This window comes from Accipiter gentilis, chromosome 16 (assembly GCF_929443795.1).
Source record: "Accipiter gentilis chromosome 16, bAccGen1.1, whole genome shotgun sequence".
Taxonomy (NCBI): Eukaryota; Metazoa; Chordata; class Aves; order Accipitriformes; family Accipitridae; genus Astur; species Astur gentilis.
The window spans coordinates 2,810,942-2,829,993 of record NC_064895.1 but is presented as its reverse complement, the minus strand read 5'-3'; the positions used below and the strand labels follow the sequence as shown (position 1 = coordinate 2,829,993).

At 63.8% G+C, this 19,052-nt stretch overlaps 1 protein-coding gene across 5 annotated transcripts in view; it reads left to right on the top strand.

Annotated features, from left to right (window-relative positions):
* Nucleotides 1–18,585, top strand: part of LOC126046744 (dynactin subunit 2-like) — a 63,900-nt gene extending 45,315 nt beyond the window's left edge. Inside the window, exon 15 of one of the 5 annotated variants that reach the window (XR_007508397.1) lies at nt 18,409–18,585. The gene's annotated coding sequence lies outside the window, so the exon portion shown is untranslated. Of the gene's footprint in view, nt 1–3,047; nt 3,223–6,882; nt 7,058–10,724; nt 10,900–14,566; nt 14,742–18,408 lie in introns of those variants that run through there. The other 4 variants (XR_007508398.1, XR_007508399.1, XR_007508400.1 and 1 more) reach the window with 4 other exon arrangements.
* Nucleotides 18,586–19,052: the final 467 nt, after the last annotated feature.

Here is a 19,052-nt window from a genome sequence, read left to right as displayed (position 1 = left end):
TGGGCTGTGAGAAGAGACCTTGGCCAGCATGGTGAACCCCTGGGTGGCCAACAGGGAGCACCAGGCAACCCCGGCATCCCAGCACCGCACAGACCCACCCCAGGCCCGGAGGACACGGAGGAGAGCCTGGGAGCTGCTCAGAGTTGTGCAGAGCTGCTTCCAGGAGTCCCGAGTTGCTCAGTGCTGTTTTGAGCCACTTAGACAGGGCTCTCCAGAGCGGGCTGGAGGAGCCAGGAAGATGTCTGTGAGCAGCAGAGGCCTGCCCAGTGCTGCTCAGCAACCCCCCCAAACCCCCTGCCCCAGATTTCAGTCAGGGCCCCGCTGCCACTCACAAAGCTGTTGGCTCTTGGAGGCCTTTCCGTCTCTCCCGCAGGTGCTGGAGCTTGTTCCTCAGCAGCTGGAGAAGCAAAGGGCCTGGTTAAGAATCCATGCCATGCCTCCTCTGAGGGGGTGTTCCCCCACGAACACGTTGAGCCCCCGCGCCCCCTGTCCCCAGTACCTCATTGATCAGGGCCTCCTCCTGAAGAGCTTTTACCGCCTCCGCCCACTGCTCCCTCTGCCAAGCCAGCGGGGGACGTCGCGGGGAGCCATGCGCAGGAAGGGGTACCTCCTGCGCCACTTCCAGGCCTGCAGCTGCCTCCCTCTTTGCCATTTGAAAGTGCTTCTGCGAGAGAAGAGGGGAGGAGGAGGAGAAGCCGTCAGGGCACCGGGACACTCCCCAAGCGCACTCCCCTCCGGCTGCGCTCGGGCACTGCCTTTGCCCTCGCGTCCCCTCTCCTCCCCAGCCCTGCAGGCAGACAGAGGGACCCCCAGGCCCGACTCTGGACACGGGCCTGAGCAACTGGCTCTGGGTGACCCCACCTGAGCAGGGGCACTGGACGAGACCAGATCATCTCCAGAGGTCCCTTCCAACCTCAGCCAGACTATGGTTCTGTGCACTTGCCTTCATCTGGGCCATCTGCCTCTCCAGCTGCTGGAGCTCCTTGCTGTTCTTCTCTAAACAGCGTTCCATGACGCAGTTCCAGGAAGATGAGCCGCACGCAGGCACCCTCTTCCCGAGGTGTTGGGGGCACCAGGGACTGATGGGGAGAGAAGGAGCTCCCCCTTCCCTGCTGTGCCGGGCGCCCGTGCGGGGTCCGTGAAGCTGCTCTGCCCTCGCTGGCCTCTCCCCCGTCAGGGCCTTCCACTGCATGGTAGCCACGGGACAGGTCGTTGGCGAGTTCTCTCCAATCTCCTGCCTAGCAGCACCGAGGTTGTCCCCCAAATGCTCCCCCGCCTCTGGCAGCAGCCCCTTTTATACCCGCCGCGGGGCGCCGATGTCACAGGCCCAAGGCGACATCACAGAGACACAGTCATCGCTGTCCACTGTGACATGGCCGCCAACTCCCTGGGCTGGCGCCAAGAGCTGACCTGGGGCCCAGCCGCTTCCGCTGGGGAACGGGGCACCACGCTCAGCATGGCTCTTAGCCCACCGGTGGGAGCGACCGCAGGCACCACCTGTTGATGTCTCCCTGGCGGGTTTGATGGTTCCTTCACCAGGCGGCTGCCACAGCTCCCCACCGCAGGACCAAGCAGGAGCCAGGCTGCGCGTGTAGTCCCAGCAGACGCTCAGACAGACGCGCGTGCACCACGAGTGTGCGCATGTGCACGGACGGCCACACCACATGGGCTCCAGTGTCCAGCGCCCACCAGGATCCAGGATCCAGGATCCAGGATCCAGGATCCAGCCCCAGAGGGGAACAAGAGCCCAGGAAGGGGAAGAATGAAGACTAGCCCTCTGCTCTAGCCCGCACAGACACCGTGCTTGCAGGCTCCCAAGAGGAATGGGGTCTCTCACCGGCTCAGAGAGCAGCACCTGCTGTCATACGAAGGGACACCAGGAGGACGGAGTCGGGGCACGCGGCAGGCAGGCAGTGACCCCCCTGCTTCGGCTGTGGCCCCTCGAGCAGCTGTGTGCAGCGGCATCGCATTTGGGAGGTGGCAGCCCGGGTCGCTCCGGCCACCATCCGACAGGGCCTTTCCCCTCGGCAGCGAAACCTGCGAGCGGCTGGAGAAGCTGGCAGGGAGCAGCCAGGGGAGGGAGGTAGTGTGTGTGCATGTGTGTGGGATGGGGACGACCCCGAGTGGGTGGGGGTGGCCTGGGGCAGGGGCGCGTGGCCCCCCCCCACAGGCTGGCGGAGATGATTATTGCTGGGACTGGGGGATGGAAGCGGGGGGGAACCTTGTTTTTGGTGTGGGACAACCTGGTGCAAAACTAATCCCGAGTAGATGCAGCCATGGGGCTGCGGCCCCCTCACACCAGAGGTGATGGGGGGCAGAGGGACCCCCAGCATGCAGAGTGGGCACTGGGGACGGAGCCCTGGCTGCATCCCCTCACGCCAGTCCTGTCCCCCCAGCGCGGGGGCGTCCCTGGGGTGGGGGCCACCTCTGGCCCCGGTGGGTTTGAGCCCTGGGGGCAGTTGCTGGGCCATGATCTTGTGGGGATGGCGGAGGCGCGGTGGGATGGCCGCCAGCACCGGGGTGAGCACTGGAGGGACACAGGCTCCTCTGGAGGGACAGGCCAGCACAAGGAGGACGGCAGGTGCCCTTTAGGTGAGGGAGCAGCTGGAGAGCGTGGAGCTCTGCCTGGCTGAAGAGCAGAGTGAGGGTGACTGAGGGCTCCTGGGTGAGGACTAAAGAGCAGGCAGGGAAGGGTGACGTTGCAGTGGCTGCCTGCTGCAGGCTGCCTGACCGGGCAGAAGCAGCGGGTGAGGCCCTCACCGGCCAAGTAGGAGCAGCCTCCTGTTGGTGGGCCCTGGTCCTCATGGGGGATTTCGGAGAGACCTGCTGGAGGGACGACACAGCAGGACATAACCAGCCCAGGAGGCTCCCAAGGGCACCGACGACAACGGCCTCCCCTTCTAACAGCGAGGCCTCTCCCCTTCTTGTCAGTCAAGGTCCCTTGCGCATGGCTTCAAAGCCACCTTTACGCGGTGGTTTTTCTTCGGTAACAGAGACAAGGTGACGCGCTTGTCCTACAATCACAGGTTTCTTTATTCTCGTTCTAGTTTGATTTCAAGAGAACTGGGACCTCCCTGGGCAGCTCCCAAAGGCGTCTTTCAGCTCTGGTGGCAGGACTCCATCGAGCATGTCGCTCTTCAGGAGGACGAAGATGAGGAGGATGATCATCTGCAGGAAGGCGAGGAACAGAAGAAATCTCCTGCGGGACAGGAGAGGGGTCAGGCAGAGCAGGGAGTAAATTTGTCTCAGCTCTTGACAACCACCCTCTTTGAATGCCACCGTGGGACCTCGCGCCGCGCTGGGCACAACACACCCTGCTCGGGACTGGCTGAGGCTCTGCTGTACCTCTCCCCAGTGGGCCCCCAAAATCCCCCGCTACGTGCTGCCCAAGCAAGGAAGAAAAGAAACCCTGAAGTACTTCATCCCTGACAAGTCCAAAGCTGCCCAGTGCCCCTGGACCAGTGGCACGGGCATCCCACTGCGTAGGGAAGAGCCCCGGCACCCCGAGCCCCCAGAGCAACTCACCGCAGCCAAGAAGTGATCTTGCGCCTCCTTGACGCCAGCTGCTCCTCCTACAAGCCAAGGCACACAGGGACATGCGTTGGGGTGCGTGAGGCAGCTGAGGTCTGGGGGCTCAGACCCCCTCCCTCGTCCCTGCCGAGATCAGTGAGCGCCCCCGTGTCCCCTAGGCACAGTGCAGACCCTTCCCTCCCCAAGGCCCACAGCGGGGTTGTCTGTCCTACCAGCCGCACAGCCACCAGCTCCTGCAGCACGCTCTCGCCTGCCACGTCTGCCTGCGCCGCCGTCTTCCCCCTGCTACAGACACCGCGGGGTTTGGGCTGTGAGAAGAGACCTTGGCCAGCATGGTGAACCCCTGGGTGGCCAACAGGGAGCACCAGGCAACCCCGGCATCCCAGCACCGCACAGACCCACCCCAGGCCCGGAGGACACGGAGGAGAGCCTGGGAGCTGCTCAGAGTTGTGCAGAGCTGCTTCCAGGAGTCCCGAGTTGCTCAGTGCTGTTTTGAGCCACTTAGACAGGGCTCTCCAGAGCGGGCTGGAGGAGCCAGGAAGATGTCTGTGAGCAGCAGAGGCCTGCCCAGTGCTGCTCAGCAACCCCCCCAAACCCCCTGCCCCAGATTTCAGTCAGGGCCCCGCTGCCACTCACAAAGCTGTTGGCTCTTGGAGGCCTTTCCGTCTCTCCCGCAGGTGCTGGAGCTTGTTCCTCAGCAGCTGGAGAAGCAAAGGGCCTGGTTAAGAATCCATGCCATGCCTCCTCTGAGGGGGTGTTCCCCCACGAACACGTTGAGCCCCCGCGCCCCCTGTCCCCAGTACCTCATTGATCAGGGCCTCCTCCTGAAGAGCTTTTACCGCCTCCGCCCACTGCTCCCTCTGCCAAGCCAGCGGGGGACGTCGCGGGGAGCCATGCGCAGGAAGGGGTACCTCCTGCGCCACTTCCAGGCCTGCAGCTGCCTCCCTCTTTGCCATTTGAAAGTGCTTCTGCGAGAGAAGAGGGGAGGAGGAGGAGAAGCCGTCAGGGCACCGGGACACTCCCCAAGCGCACTCCCCTCCGGCTGCGCTCGGGCACTGCCTTTGCCCTCGCGTCCCCTCTCCTCCCCAGCCCTGCAGGCAGACAGAGGGACCCCCAGGCCCGACTCTGGACACGGGCCTGAGCAACTGGCTCTGGGTGACCCCACCTGAGCAGGGGCACTGGACGAGACCAGATCATCTCCAGAGGTCCCTTCCAACCTCAGCCAGACTATGGTTCTGTGCACTTGCCTTCATCTGGGCCATCTGCCTCTCCAGCTGCTGGAGCTCCTTGCTGTTCTTCTCTAAACAGCGTTCCATGACGCAGTTCCAGGAAGATGAGCCGCACGCAGGCACCCTCTTCCCGAGGTGTTGGGGGCACCAGGGACTGATGGGGAGAGAAGGAGCTCCCCCTTCCCTGCTGTGCCGGGCGCCCGTGCGGGGTCCGTGAAGCTGCTCTGCCCTCGCTGGCCTCTCCCCCGTCAGGGCCTTCCACTGCATGGTAGCCACGGGACAGGTCGTTGGCGAGTTCTCTCCAATCTCCTGCCTAGCAGCACCGAGGTTGTCCCCCAAATGCTCCCCCGCCTCTGGCAGCAGCCCCTTTTATACCCGCCGCGGGGCGCCGATGTCACAGGCCCAAGGCGACATCACAGAGACACAGTCATCGCTGTCCACTGTGACATGGCCGCCAACTCCCTGGGCTGGCGCCAAGAGCTGACCTGGGGCCCAGCCGCTTCCGCTGGGGAACGGGGCACCACGCTCAGCATGGCTCTTAGCCCACCGGTGGGAGCGACCGCAGGCACCACCTGTTGATGTCTCCCTGGCGGGTTTGATGGTTCCTTCACCAGGCGGCTGCCACAGCTCCCCACCGCAGGACCAAGCAGGAGCCAGGCTGCGCGTGTAGTCCCAGCAGACGCTCAGACAGACGCGCGTGCACCACGAGTGTGCGCATGTGCACGGACGGCCACACCACATGGGCTCCAGTGTCCAGCGCCCACCAGGATCCAGGATCCAGGATCCAGGATCCAGGATCCAGCCCCAGAGGGGAACAAGAGCCCAGGAAGGGGAAGAATGAAGACTAGCCCTCTGCTCTAGCCCGCACAGACACCGTGCTTGCAGGCTCCCAAGAGGAATGGGGTCTCTCACCGGCTCAGAGAGCAGCACCTGCTGTCATACGAAGGGACACCAGGAGGACGGAGTCGGGGCACGCGGCAGGCAGGCAGTGACCCCCCTGCTTCGGCTGTGGCCCCTCGAGCAGCTGTGTGCAGCGGCATCGCATTTGGGAGGTGGCAGCCCGGGTCGCTCCGGCCACCATCCGACAGGGCCTTTCCCCTCGGCAGCGAAACCTGCGAGCGGCTGGAGAAGCTGGCAGGGAGCAGCCAGGGGAGGGAGGTAGTGTGTGTGCATGTGTGTGGGATGGGGACGACCCCGAGTGGGTGGGGGTGGCCTGGGGCAGGGGCGCGTGGCCCCCCCCCACAGGCTGGCGGAGATGATTATTGCTGGGACTGGGGGATGGAAGCGGGGGGGAACCTTGTTTTTGGTGTGGGACAACCTGGTGCAAAACTAATCCCGAGTAGATGCAGCCATGGGGCTGCGGCCCCCTCACACCAGAGGTGATGGGGGGCAGAGGGACCCCCAGCATGCAGAGTGGGCACTGGGGACGGAGCCCTGGCTGCATCCCCTCACGCCAGTCCTGTCCCCCCAGCGCGGGGGCGTCCCTGGGGTGGGGGCCACCTCTGGCCCCGGTGGGTTTGAGCCCTGGGGGCAGTTGCTGGGCCATGATCTTGTGGGGATGGCGGAGGCGCGGTGGGATGGCCGCCAGCACCGGGGTGAGCACTGGAGGGACACAGGCTCCTCTGGAGGGACAGGCCAGCACAAGGAGGACGGCAGGTGCCCTTTAGGTGAGGGAGCAGCTGGAGAGCGTGGAGCTCTGCCTGGCTGAAGAGCAGAGTGAGGGTGACTGAGGGCTCCTGGGTGAGGACTAAAGAGCAGGCAGGGAAGGGTGACGTTGCAGTGGCTGCCTGCTGCAGGCTGCCTGACCGGGCAGAAGCAGCGGGTGAGGCCCTCACCGGCCAAGTAGGAGCAGCCTCCTGTTGGTGGGCCCTGGTCCTCATGGGGGATTTCGGAGAGACCTGCTGGAGGGACGACACAGCAGGACATAACCAGCCCAGGAGGCTCCCAAGGGCACCGACGACAACGGCCTCCCCTTCTAACAGCGAGGCCTCTCCCCTTCTTGTCAGTCAAGGTCCCTTGCGCATGGCTTCAAAGCCACCTTTACGCGGTGGTTTTTCTTCGGTAACAGAGACAAGGTGACGCGCTTGTCCTACAATCACAGGTTTCTTTATTCTCGTTCTAGTTTGATTTCAAGAGAACTGGGACCTCCCTGGGCAGCTCCCAAAGGCGTCTTTCAGCTCTGGTGGCAGGACTCCATCGAGCATGTCGCTCTTCAGGAGGACGAAGATGAGGAGGATGATCATCTGCAGGAAGGCGAGGAACAGAAGAAATCTCCTGCGGGACAGGAGAGGGGTCAGGCAGAGCAGGGAGTAAATTTGTCTCAGCTCTTGACAACCACCCTCTTTGAATGCCACCGTGGGACCTCGCGCCGCGCTGGGCACAACACACCCTGCTCGGGACTGGCTGAGGCTCTGCTGTACCTCTCCCCAGTGGGCCCCCAAAATCCCCCGCTACGTGCTGCCCAAGCAAGGAAGAAAAGAAACCCTGAAGTACTTCATCCCTGACAAGTCCAAAGCTGCCCAGTGCCCCTGGACCAGTGGCACGGGCATCCCACTGCGTAGGGAAGAGCCCCGGCACCCCGAGCCCCCAGAGCAACTCACCGCAGCCAAGAAGTGATCTTGCGCCTCCTTGACGCCAGCTGCTCCTCCTACAAGCCAAGGCACACAGGGACATGCGTTGGGGTGCGTGAGGCAGCTGAGGTCTGGGGGCTCAGACCCCCTCCCTCGTCCCTGCCGAGATCAGTGAGCGCCCCCGTGTCCCCTAGGCACAGTGCAGACCCTTCCCTCCCCAAGGCCCACAGCGGGGTTGTCTGTCCTACCAGCCGCACAGCCACCAGCTCCTGCAGCACGCTCTCGCCTGCCACGTCTGCCTGCGCCGCCGTCTTCCCCCTGCTACAGACACCGCGGGGTTTGGGCTGTGAGAAGAGACCTTGGCCAGCATGGTGAACCCCTGGGTGGCCAACAGGGAGCACCAGGCAACCCCGGCATCCCAGCACCGCACAGACCCACCCCAGGCCCGGAGGACACGGAGGAGAGCCTGGGAGCTGCTCAGAGTTGTGCAGAGCTGCTTCCAGGAGTCCCGAGTTGCTCAGTGCTGTTTTGAGCCACTTAGACAGGGCTCTCCAGAGCGGGCTGGAGGAGCCAGGAAGATGTCTGTGAGCAGCAGAGGCCTGCCCAGTGCTGCTCAGCAACCCCCCCAAACCCCCTGCCCCAGATTTCAGTCAGGGCCCCGCTGCCACTCACAAAGCTGTTGGCTCTTGGAGGCCTTTCCGTCTCTCCCGCAGGTGCTGGAGCTTGTTCCTCAGCAGCTGGAGAAGCAAAGGGCCTGGTTAAGAATCCATGCCATGCCTCCTCTGAGGGGGTGTTCCCCCACGAACACGTTGAGCCCCCGCGCCCCCTGTCCCCAGTACCTCATTGATCAGGGCCTCCTCCTGAAGAGCTTTTACCGCCTCCGCCCACTGCTCCCTCTGCCAAGCCAGCGGGGGACGTCGCGGGGAGCCATGCGCAGGAAGGGGTACCTCCTGCGCCACTTCCAGGCCTGCAGCTGCCTCCCTCTTTGCCATTTGAAAGTGCTTCTGCGAGAGAAGAGGGGAGGAGGAGGAGAAGCCGTCAGGGCACCGGGACACTCCCCAAGCGCACTCCCCTCCGGCTGCGCTCGGGCACTGCCTTTGCCCTCGCGTCCCCTCTCCTCCCCAGCCCTGCAGGCAGACAGAGGGACCCCCAGGCCCGACTCTGGACACGGGCCTGAGCAACTGGCTCTGGGTGACCCCACCTGAGCAGGGGCACTGGACGAGACCAGATCATCTCCAGAGGTCCCTTCCAACCTCAGCCAGACTATGGTTCTGTGCACTTGCCTTCATCTGGGCCATCTGCCTCTCCAGCTGCTGGAGCTCCTTGCTGTTCTTCTCTAAACAGCGTTCCATGACGCAGTTCCAGGAAGATGAGCCGCACGCAGGCACCCTCTTCCCGAGGTGTTGGGGGCACCAGGGACTGATGGGGAGAGAAGGAGCTCCCCCTTCCCTGCTGTGCCGGGCGCCCGTGCGGGGTCCGTGAAGCTGCTCTGCCCTCGCTGGCCTCTCCCCCGTCAGGGCCTTCCGCTGCATGGTAGCCACGGGACAGGTCGTTGGCGAGTTCTCTCCAATCTCCTGCCTAGCAGCACCGAGGTTGTCCCCCAAATGCTCCCCCGCCTCTGGCAGCAGCCCCTTTTATACCCGCCGCGGGGCGCCGATGTCACAGGCCCAAGGCGACATCACAGAGACACAGTCATCGCTGTCCACTGTGACATGGCCGACAACTCCCTGGGCTGGCGCCAAGAGCTGACCTGGGGCCCAGCCGCTTCCGCTGGGGAACGGGGCACCACGCTCAGCATGGCTCTTAGCCCACCGGTGGGAGCGACCGCAGGCACCACCTGTTGATGTCTCCCTGGCGGGTTTGATGGTTCCTTCACCAGGCGGCTGCCACAGCTCCCCACCGCAGGACCAAGCAGGAGCCAGGCTGCGCGTGTAGTCCCAGCAGACGCTCAGACAGACGCGCGTGCACCACGAGTGTGCGCATGTGCACGGACGGCCACACCACATGGGCTCCAGTGTCCAGCGCCCACCAGGATCCAGGATCCAGGATCCAGGATCCAGGATCCAGGATCCAGCCCCAGAGGGGAACAAGAGCCCAGGAAGGGGAAGAATGAAGACTAGCCCTCTGCTCTAGCCCGCACAGACACCGTGCTTGCAGGCTCCCAAGAGGAATGGGGTCTCTCACCGGCTCAGAGAGCAGCACCTGCTGTCATACGAAGGGACACCAGGAGGACGGAGTCGGGGCACGCGGCAGGCAGGCAGTGACCCCCCTGCTTCGGCTGTGGCCCCTCGAGCAGCTGTGTGCAGCGGCATCGCATTTGGGAGGTGGCAGCCCGGGTCGCTCCGGCCACCATCCGACAGGGCCTTTCCCCTCGGCAGCGAAACCTGCGAGCGGCTGGAGAAGCTGGCAGGGAGCAGCCAGGGGAGGGAGGTAGTGTGTGTGCATGTGTGTGGGATGGGGACGACCCCGAGTGGGTGGGGGTGGCCTGGGGCAGGGGCGCGTGGCCCCCCCCCACAGGCTGGCGGAGATGATTATTGCTGGGACTGGGGGATGGAAGCGGGGGGGAACCTTGTTTTTGGTGTGGGACAACCTGGTGCAAAACTAATCCCGAGTAGATGCAGCCATGGGGCTGCGGCCCCCTCACACCAGAGGTGATGGGGGGCAGAGGGACCCCCAGCATGCAGAGTGGGCACTGGGGACGGAGCCCTGGCTGCATCCCCTCACGCCAGTCCTGTCCCCCCAGCGCGGGGGCGTCCCTGGGGTGGGGGCCACCTCTGGCCCCGGTGGGTTTGAGCCCTGGGGGCAGTTGCTGGGCCATGATCTTGTGGGGATGGCGGAGGCGCGGTGGGATGGCCGCCAGCACCGGGGTGAGCACTGGAGGGACACAGGCTCCTCTGGAGGGACAGGCCAGCACAAGGAGGACGGCAGGTGCCCTTTAGGTGAGGGAGCAGCTGGAGAGCGTGGAGCTCTGCCTGGCTGAAGAGCAGAGTGAGGGTGACTGAGGGCTCCTGGGTGAGGACTAAAGAGCAGGCAGGGAAGGGTGACGTTGCAGTGGCTGCCTGCTGCAGGCTGCCTGACCGGGCAGAAGCAGCGGGTGAGGCCCTCACCGGCCAAGTAGGAGCAGCCTCCTGTTGGTGGGCCCTGGTCCTCATGGGGGATTTCGGAGAGACCTGCTGGAGGGACGACACAGCAGGACATAACCAGCCCAGGAGGCTCCCAAGGGCACCGACGACAACGGCCTCCCCTTCTAACAGCGAGGCCTCTCCCCTTCTTGTCAGTCAAGGTCCCTTGCGCATGGCTTCAAAGCCACCTTTACGCGGTGGTTTTTCTTAGGTAACAGAGACAAGGTGACGCGCTTGTCCTACAATCACAGGTTTCTTTATTCTCGTTCTAGTTTGATTTCAAGAGAACTGGGACCTCCCTGGGCAGCTCCCAAAGGCGTCTTTCAGCTCTGGTGGCAGGACTCCATCGAGCATGTCGCTCTTCAGGAGGACGAAGATGAGGAGGATGATCATCTGCAGGAAGGCGAGGAACAGAAGAAATCTCCTGCGGGACAGGAGAGGGGTCAGGCAGAGCAGGGAGTAAATTTGTCTCAGCTCTTGACAACCACCCTCTTTGAATGCCACCGTGGGACCTCGCGCCGCGCTGGGCACAACACACCCTGCTCGGGACTGGCTGAGGCTCTGCTGTACCTCTCCCCAGTGGGCCCCCAAAATCCCCCGCTACGTGCTGCCCAAGCAAGGAAGAAAAGAAACCCTGAAGTACTTCATCCCTGACAAGTCCAAAGCTGCCCAGTGCCCCTGGACCAGTGGCACGGGCATCCCACTGCGTAGGGAAGAGCCCCGGCACCCCGAGCCCCCAGAGCAACTCACCGCAGCCAAGAAGTGATCTTGCGCCTCCTTGACGCCAGCTGCTCCTCCTACAAGCCAAGGCACACAGGGACATGCGTTGGGGTGCGTGAGGCAGCTGAGGTCTGGGGGCTCAGACCCCCTCCCTCGTCCCTGCCGAGATCAGTGAGCGCCCCCGTGTCCCCTAGGCACAGTGCAGACCCTTCCCTCCCCAAGGCCCACAGCGGGGTTGTCTGTCCTACCAGCCGCACAGCCACCAGCTCCTGCAGCACGCTCTCGCCTGCCACGTCTGCCTGCGCCGCCGTCTTCCCCCTGCTACAGACACCGCGGGGTTTGGGCTGTGAGAAGAGACCTTGGCCAGCATGGTGAACCCCTGGGTGGCCAACAGGGAGCACCAGGCAACCCCGGCATCCCAGCACCGCACAGACCCACCCCAGGCCCGGAGGACACGGAGGAGAGCCTGGGAGCTGCTCAGAGTTGTGCAGAGCTGCTTCCAGGAGTCCCGAGTTGCTCAGTGCTGTTTTGAGCCACTTAGACAGGGCTCTCCAGAGCGGGCTGGAGGAGCCAGGAAGATGTCTGTGAGCAGCAGAGGCCTGCCCAGTGCTGCTCAGCAACCCCCCCAAACCCCCTGCCCCAGATTTCAGTCAGGGCCCCGCTGCCACTCACAAAGCTGTTGGCTCTTGGAGGCCTTTCCGTCTCTCCCGCAGGTGCTGGAGCTTGTTCCTCAGCAGCTGGAGAAGCAAAGGGCCTGGTTAAGAATCCATGCCATGCCTCCTCTGAGGGGGTGTTCCCCCACGAACACGTTGAGCCCCCGCGCCCCCTGTCCCCAGTACCTCATTGATCAGGGCCTCCTCCTGAAGAGCTTTTACCGCCTCCGCCCACTGCTCCCTCTGCCAAGCCAGCGGGGGACGTCGCGGGGAGCCATGCGCAGGAAGGGGTACCTCCTGCGCCACTTCCAGGCCTGCAGCTGCCTCCCTCTTTGCCATTTGAAAGTGCTTCTGCGAGAGAAGAGGGGAGGAGGAGGAGAAGCCGTCAGGGCACCGGGACACTCCCCAAGCGCACTCCCCTCCGGCTGCGCTCGGGCACTGCCTTTGCCCTCGCGTCCCCTCTCCTCCCCAGCCCTGCAGGCAGACAGAGGGACCCCCAGGCCCGACTCTGGACACGGGCCTGAGCAACTGGCTCTGGGTGACCCCACCTGAGCAGGGGCACTGGACGAGACCAGATCATCTCCAGAGGTCCCTTCCAACCTCAGCCAGACTATGGTTCTGTGCACTTGCCTTCATCTGGGCCATCTGCCTCTCCAGCTGCTGGAGCTCCTTGCTGTTCTTCTCTAAACAGCGTTCCATGACGCAGTTCCAGGAAGATGAGCCGCACGCAGGCACCCTCTTCCCGAGGTGTTGGGGGCACCAGGGACTGATGGGGAGAGAAGGAGCTCCCCCTTCCCTGCTGTGCCGGGCGCCCGTGCGGGGTCCGTGAAGCTGCTCTGCCCTCGCTGGCCTCTCCCCCGTCAGGGCCTTCCGCTGCATGGTAGCCACGGGACAGGTCGTTGGCGAGTTCTCTCCAATCTCCTGCCTAGCAGCACCGAGGTTGTCCCCCAAATGCTCCCCCGCCTCTGGCAGCAGCCCCTTTTATACCCGCCGCGGGGCGCCGATGTCACAGGCCCAAGGCGACATCACAGAGACACAGTCATCGCTGTCCACTGTGACATGGCCGACAACTCCCTGGGCTGGCGCCAAGAGCTGACCTGGGGCCCAGCCGCTTCCGCTGGGGAACGGGGCACCACGCTCAGCATGGCTCTTAGCCCACCGGTGGGAGCGACCGCAGGCACCACCTGTTGATGTCTCCCTGGCGGGTTTGATGGTTCCTTCACCAGGCGGCTGCCACAGCTCCCCACCGCAGGACCAAGCAGGAGCCAGGCTGCGCGTGTAGTCCCAGCAGACGCTCAGACAGATGCGCGTGCACCACGAGTGTGCGCATGTGCACGGACGGCCACACCACATGGGCTCCAGTGTCCAGCGCCCACCAGGATCCAGGATCCAGGATCCAGGATCCAGGATCCAGGATCCAGCCCCAGAGGGGAACAAGAGCCCAGGAAGGGGAAGAATGAAGACTAGCCCTCTGCTCTAGCCCGCACAGACACCGTGCTTGCAGGCTCCCAAGAGGAATGGGGTCTCTCACCGGCTCAGAGAGCAGCACCTGCTGTCATACGAAGGGACACCAGGAGGACGGAGTCGGGGCACGCGGCAGGCAGGCAGTGACCCCCCTGCTTCGGCTGTGGCCCCTCGAGCAGCTGTGTGCAGCGGCATCGCATTTGGGAGGTGGCAGCCCGGGTCGCTCCGGCCACCATCCGACAGGGCCTTTCCCCTCGGCAGCGAAACCTGCGAGCGGCTGGAGAAGCTGGCAGGGAGCAGCCAGGGGAGGGAGGTAGTGTGTGTGCATGTGTGTGGGATGGGGACGACCCCGAGTGGGTGGGGGTGGCCTGGGGCAGGGGCGCGTGGCCCCCCCCCACAGGCTGGCGGAGATGATTATTGCTGGGACTGGGGGATGGAAGCGGGGGGGAACCTTGTTTTTGGTGTGGGACAACCTGGTGCAAAACTAATCCCGAGTAGATGCAGCCATGGGGCTGCGGCCCCCTCACACCAGAGGTGATGGGGGGCAGAGGGACCCCCAGCATGCAGAGTGGGCACTGGGGACGGAGCCCTGGCTGCATCCCCTCACGCCAGTCCTGTCCCCCCAGCGCGGGGGCGTCCCTGGGGTGGGGGCCACCTCTGGCCCCGGTGGGTTTGAGCCCTGGGGGCAGTTGCTGGGCCATGATCTTGTGGGGATGGCGGAGGCGCGGTGGGATGGCCGCCAGCACCGGGGTGAGCACTGGAGGGACACAGGCTCCTCTGGAGGGACAGGCCAGCACAAGGAGGACGGCAGGTGCCCTTTAGGTGAGGGAGCAGCTGGAGAGCGTGGAGCTCTGCCTGGCTGAAGAGCAGAGTGAGGGTGACTGAGGGCTCCTGGGTGAGGACTAAAGAGCAGGCAGGGAAGGGTGACGTTGCAGTGGCTGCCTGCTGCAGGCTGCCTGACCGGGCAGAAGCAGCGGGTGAGGCCCTCACCGGCCAAGTAGGAGCAGCCTCCTGTTGGTGGGCCCTGGTCCTCATGGGGGATTTCGGAGAGACCTGCTGGAGGGACGACACAGCAGGACATAACCAGCCCAGGAGGCTCCCAAGGGCACCGACGACAACGGCCTCCCCTTCTAACAGCGAGGCCTCTCCCCTTCTTGTCAGTCAAGGTCCCTTGCGCATGGCTTCAAAGCCACCTTTACGCGGTGGTTTTTCTTAGGTAACAGAGACAAGGTGACGCGCTTGTCCTACAATCACAGGTTTCTTTATTCTCGTTCTAGTTTGATTTCAAGAGAACTGGGACCTCCCTGGGCAGCTCCCAAAGGCGTCTTTCAGCTCTGGTGGCAGGACTCCATCGAGCATGTCGCTCTTCAGGAGGACGAAGATGAGGAGGATGATCATCTGCAGGAAGGCGAGGAACAGAAGAAATCTCCTGCGGGACAGGAGAGGGGTCAGGCAGAGCAGGGAGTAAATTTGTCTCAGCTCTTGACAACCACCCTCTTTGAATGCCACCGTGGGACCTCGCGCCGCGCTGGGCACAACACACCCTGCTCGGGACTGGCTGAGGCTCTGCTGTACCTCTCCCCAGTGGGCCCCCAAAATCCCCCGCTACGTGCTGCCCAAGCAAGGAAGAAAAGAAACCCTGAAGTACTTCATCCCTGACAAGTCCAAAGCTGCCCAGTGCCCCTGGACCAGTGGCACGGGCATCCCACTGCGTAGGGAAGAGCCCCGGCACCCCGAGCCCCCAGAGCAACTCACCGCAGCCAAGAAGTGATCTTGCGCCTCCTTGACGCCAGCTGCTCCTCCTACAAGCCAAGGCACACAGGGACATGCGTTGGGGTGCGTGAGGCAGCTGAGGTCTGGGGGCTCAGACCCCCTCCCTCGTCCCTGCCGAGATCAGTGAGCGCCCCCGTGTCCCCTAGGCACAGTGCAGACCCTTCCCTCCCCAAGGCCCACAGCGGGGTTGTCTGTCCTACCAGCCGCACAGCCACCAGCTCCTGCAGCACGCTCTCGCCTGCCACGTCTGCCTGCGCCGCCGTCTTCCCCCTGCTACAGACACCGCGGGGTTTGGGCTGTGAGAAGAGACCTTGGCCAGCATGGTGAACCCCTGGGTGGCCAACAGGGAGCACCAGGCAACCCCGGCATCCCAGCACCGCACAGACCCACCCCAGGCCCGGAGGACACGGAGGAGAGCCTGGGAGCTGCTCAGAGTTGTGCAGAGCTGCTTCCAGGAGTCCCGAGTTGCTCAGTGCTGTTTTGAGCCACTTAGACAGGGCTCTCCAGAGCGGGCTGGAGGAGCCAGGAAGATGTCTGTGAGCAGCAGAGGCCTGCCCAGTGCTGCTCAGCAACCCCCCCAAACCCCCTGCCCCAGATTTCAGTCAGGGCCCCGCTGCCACTCACAAAGCTGTTGGCTCTTGGAGGCCTTTCCGTCTCTCCCGCAGGTGCTGGAGCTTGTTCCTCAGCAGCTGGAGAAGCAAAGGGCCTGGTTAAGAATCCATGCCATGCCTCCTCTGAGGGGGTGTTCCCCCACGAACACGTTGAGCCCCCGCGCCCCCTGTCCCCAGTACCTCATTGATCAGGGCCTCCTCCTGAAGAGCTTTTACCGCCTCCGCCCACTGCTCCCTCTGCCAAGCCAGCGGGGGACGTCGCGGGGAGCCATGCGCAGGAAGGGGTACCTCCTGCGCCACTTCCAGGCCTGCAGCTGCCTCCCTCTTTGCCATTTGAAAGTGCTTCTGCGAGAGAAGAGGGGAGGAGGAGGAGAAGCCGTCAGGGCACCGGGACACTCCCCAAGCGCACTCCCCTCCGGCTGCGCTCGGGCACTGCCTTTGCCCTCGCGTCCCCTCTCCTCCCCAGCCCTGCAGGCAGACAGAGGGACCCCCAGGCCCGACTCTGGACACGGGCCTGAGCAACTGGCTCTGGGTGACCCCACCTGAGCAGGGGCACTGGATGAGACCAGATCATCTCCAGAGGTCCCTTCCAACCTCAGCCAGACTATGGTTCTGTGCACTTGCCTTCATCTGGGCCATCTGCTTCTCCAGCTGCTGGAGCTCCTTGCTGTTCTTCTCTAAACAGCGTTCCATGACGCAGTTCCAGGAAGATGAGCCGCACGCAGGCACCCTCTTCCCGAGGTGTTGGGGGCACCAGGGACTGATGGGGAGAGAAGGAGCTCCCCCTTCCCTGCTGTGCCGGGCGCCCGTGCGGGGTCCGTGAAGCTGCTCTGCCCTCGCTGGCCTCTCCCCCGTCAGGGCCTTCCGCTGCATGGTAGCCACGGGACAGGTCGTTGGCGAGTTCTCTCCAATCTCCTGCCTAGCAGCACCGAGGTTGTCCCCCAAATGCTCCCCCGCCTCTGGCAGCAGCCCCTTTTATACCCGCCGCGGGGCGCCGATGTCACAGGCCCAAGGCGACATCACAGAGACATAGTCATCGCTGTCCACTGTGACATGGCCGACAACTCCCTGGGCTGGCGCCAAGAGCTGACCTGGGGCCCAGCCGCTTCCGCTGGTGAACGGGGCACCACGCTCAGCATGGCTCTTAGCCCACCAGTGGGAGCGACCGCAGGCACCACCTGTTGATGTCTCCCTGGCGGGTTTGATGGTTCCTTCACCAGGCGGCTGCCACAGCTCCCCACCGCAGGACCAAGCAGGAGCCAGGCTGCGCGTGTAGTCCCAGCAGACGCTCAGACAGATGCGCGTGCACCACGAGTGTGCGCATGTGCACGGACGGCCACACCACATGGGCTCCAGTGTCCAGCGCCCACCAGGATCCAGGATCCAGGATCCAGGATCCAGGATCCAGGATCCAGCCCCAGAGGGGAACAAGAGCCCAGGAAGGGGAAGAATGAAGACTAGCCCTCTGCTCTAGCCCGCACAGACACCGTGCTTGCAGGCTCCCAAGAGGAATGGGGTCTCTCACCGGCTCAGAGAGCAGCACCTGCTGTCATACGAAGGGACACCAGGAGGACGGAGTCGGGGCACGCGGCAGGCAGGCAGTGACCCCCCTGCTTCGGCTGTGGCCCCTCGAGCAGCTGTGTGCAGCGGCATCGCATTTGGGAGGTGGCAGCCCGGGTCGCTCCGGCCACCATCCGACAGGGCCTTTCCCCTCGGCAGCGAAACCTGCGAGCGGCTGGAGAAGCTGGCAGGGAGCAGCCAGGGGAGGGAGGTAGTGTGTGTGCATGTGTGTGGGATGGGGACGACCCCGAGTGGGTGGGGGTGGCCTGGGGCAGGGGCGCGTGGCCCCCCCCCACAGGCTGGCGGAGATGATTATTGCTGGGACTGGGGGATGGAAGCGGGGGGGAACCTTGTTTTTGGTGTGGGACAACCTGGTGCAAAACTAATCCCGAGTAGATGCAGCCATGGGGCTGCGGCCCCCTCACACCAGAGGTGATGGGGGGCAGAGGGACCCCCAGCATGCAGAGTGGGCACTGGGGACGGAGCCCTGGCTGCATCCCCTCACGCCAGTCCTGTCCCCCCAGCGCGGGGGCGTCCCTGGGGTGGGGGCCACCTCTGGCCCCGGTGGGTTTGAGCCCTGGGGGCAGTTGCTGGGCCATGATCTTGTGGGGATGGCGGAGGCGCGGTGGGATGGCCGCCAGCACCGGGGTGAGCACTGGAGGGACACAGGCTCCTCTGGAGGGACAGGCCAGCACAAGGAGGACGGCAGGTGCCCTTTAGGTGAGGGAGCAGCTGGAGAGCGTGGAGCTCTGCCTGGCTGAAGAGCAGAGTGAGGGTGACTGAGGGCTCCTGGGTAAGGACTAAAGAGCAGGCAGGGAAGGGTGACGTTGCAGTGGCTGCCTGCTACAGGCTGCCTGACCGGGCAGAAGCAGCGGGTGAGGCCCTCACCGGCCAAGTAGGAGCAGCCTCCTGTTGGTGGGCCCTGGTCCTCATGGGGGATTTCGGAGAGACCTGCTGGAGGGACGACACAGCAGGACATAACCAGCCCAGGAGGCTCCCAAGGGCACCGACGACAACGGCCTCCCCTTCTAACAGCGAGGCCTCTCCCCTTCTTGTCAGTCAAGGTCCCTTGCGCATGGCTTCAAAGCCACCTTTACGCGGTGGTTTTTCTTAGGTAACAGAGACAAGGTGACGCGCTTGTCCTACAATCACAGGTTTCTTTATTCTCGTTCTAGTTTGATTTCAAGAGAACTGGGACCTCCCTGGGCAGCTCCCAAAGGCGTCTTTCAGCTCTGGTGGCAGGACTCCATCGAGCATGTCGCTCTTCAGGAGGACGAAGATGAGGAGGATGATCATCTGCAGGAAGGCGAGGAACAGAAGAAATCTCCTGCGGGACAGGAGAGGGGTCAGGCAGAGCAGGGAGTAAATTTGTCTCAGCTCTTGACAACCACCCTCTTTGAATGCCACCGTGGGACCTCGCGCCGCGCTGGGCACAACACACCCTGCTCGGGACTGGCTGAGGCTCTGCTGTACCTCTCCCCAGTGGGCCCCCAAAATCCCCCGCTACGTGCTGCCCAAGCACATCGCTCTGGATGGCATCCCTTCCCTCCAGCATGTCAACCACACCACACAGCTTGGCGTTGTTGGCAAACTTGCTGAGTGTGCGCGTGATCCAACTGTTCATGTCGCCGACAATGGTGTTAAACAGCCCCGGTCCCATGACCAACCCCTGAGGAACACCACCCGTCACTGCTTTCTACTTGGACATCGAGCCGTTGACTGCAACTCTTTGAGTGCGACCATCCAGCCAATTCCTTATCCACCACATGGTCCATCTGTCAAATCCATGTCTCTCCAATTTAGAGACAAGAGTGTTGCA